This window comes from Bison bison, unplaced genomic scaffold (genome assembly GCF_000754665.1).
Source record: "Bison bison bison isolate TAMUID 2011002044 unplaced genomic scaffold, Bison_UMD1.0 scf7180017864289, whole genome shotgun sequence".
Lineage (NCBI taxonomy): Eukaryota > Metazoa > Chordata > Mammalia > Artiodactyla > Bovidae > Bison > Bison bison.
The window spans coordinates 10658427-10660187 of NW_011494861.1; positions in this window are offsets into that span (position 1 = coordinate 10658427).

The window sequence follows — 1761 nt, forward strand, 5'->3', positions numbered from 1 at the left end:
ACACGGAACCAGGAGTGCCCAGGAGCCCTGCTCACCTCACCTCATGCAGGGCAGTGCCCAAGGGTCCAGCCCTGCTGGAGTAAGGGGGGCCTGCAGCTCAGTGGGAGTCAGACCCAGGTGACATCTGTGTCTAGGGGGCAGAGGGTGTGGGGGCCTCAGTCATGCCCCACGAGGGGGGTCTGTCACCCATACCTCGGGGCCCCTGCTTCCCTGTCCCCTGTCCGCAGCCTGACCTTTCAGACCCAAGCCGACACCCGACAACCCTGGCCCTGCTGCACCCTCCCTGGCCTGGGTGGAGACCCGGCCCTGGATGGGGTGGAGTCTGCCTCCTTGTCCACACCACAGCCCATCCTGCTTCCCCCAGGGGCTCCAGGGGACACCACTGGGCCCAGCTCTGGGGGGCTTACTAAGGATTGGGGAGGAGGTAGGGACCCAGATCTCCTAGGCTGGGGTCCGTTCCTCCAGGTAACCTGTGAGGCCCTGGGATCTGGGCCAGAAGGCTGGGCCTGGGTGGTGAAAGGCAGCCTAGAGAGGTGAGGTCCAGCATCAAGGGGCAGGGGGGTCTGGAGAAGCCCCCAGGGAGTCACACAGGTAGGGGTGGGGGCTCTGCTTATCTTTTAGAGCAGCACGTTGGGGTCTGCAGTTCTGAGGCCGCTGGCTGCCTCCCCATTAAGACATGAGGCAGCTCTGCAGGGGACTGGCCACCTACTCCAGCAGGCAAATGAGGCGTCCTCAGTGGATGCCCACAGTACGAGGGGCCACAGTTCAGAGTGACCAAAAGGGAGGGACAGAGGGCCCCAGCCAGGACCTGCCCACTTGTCAATGGAGACCGAAGGACCCCAGGGTCTGATGGGAAGACAGGCACCCCCTTACTCTTCCTGGGCTCAGGCCTGGTGGTGGCCCAGGGAGGGGCAGGGCCAACCCTGATTGATTGAGTCATGTCATCTGTTTGGGGGAGGGGCGTCGAAGGACTGACGGGTACACAGAGAAATAGAGAAATATGCCAAGCTCTTTCTTTTTTCTTTTTAAATCAGGCATTTATAAACAAGAAAGCATACATTAATTACATAAAAATAGTTTTCGAATAGTAGAGTAAGTCGTCATATTGTCATTAGCAGCAGCAAAGGAGAGAAGGGGACGGCGATGCGGACGCTCCTGGCGGGCACCAGGGTGGAGCTGTGGTTTTTTTCCTTAATTGAAAAAAAAAAAAGTGTCGTTTGTGACTCCTGACTTAAAGCAAGAACAAGACAGCCCCGCAAGCCCGGTGAGCAGGCATGAAGGACGGGTGGGGTTGCCCAGGAAGCCGGTGGGCATGTTCTTCCTCTGTTAGAAACAACCCAGAAAATAGGACAGCTACCAGTAAGGAGAGAGTCCCAGGGGAGGACCCACCATGTACACGTATGATACACGAGTGTAAGAGGAAAGAGTATTTACATGGTCGCTTTGTACATTGGCGAGTTCTGTACGAAAAGCAGGACACTATGTGAGTGAGTTAGCTGCTCCATAGATATGAATGTTATTGCTGTTGTTTTTTCCCTTCGTTAAAAATCTTCTTTCAGCATAGAAATAATGAGTGATTAAACTGAATACACGGTCATTCTGGTAATGGGTATTACACACGGGGAGAGTCAACAGCCTACGGAGAGATGCCTCTTCTGAAAGAAATGCAACTGCAGCTGCGAGGCAGGAGCCTGGGGACCCTGCCCCCGAGGCGGGGATGGGGACAGACAGCCCCACGCCGGCCTCGCCCGCGGCTGGCAC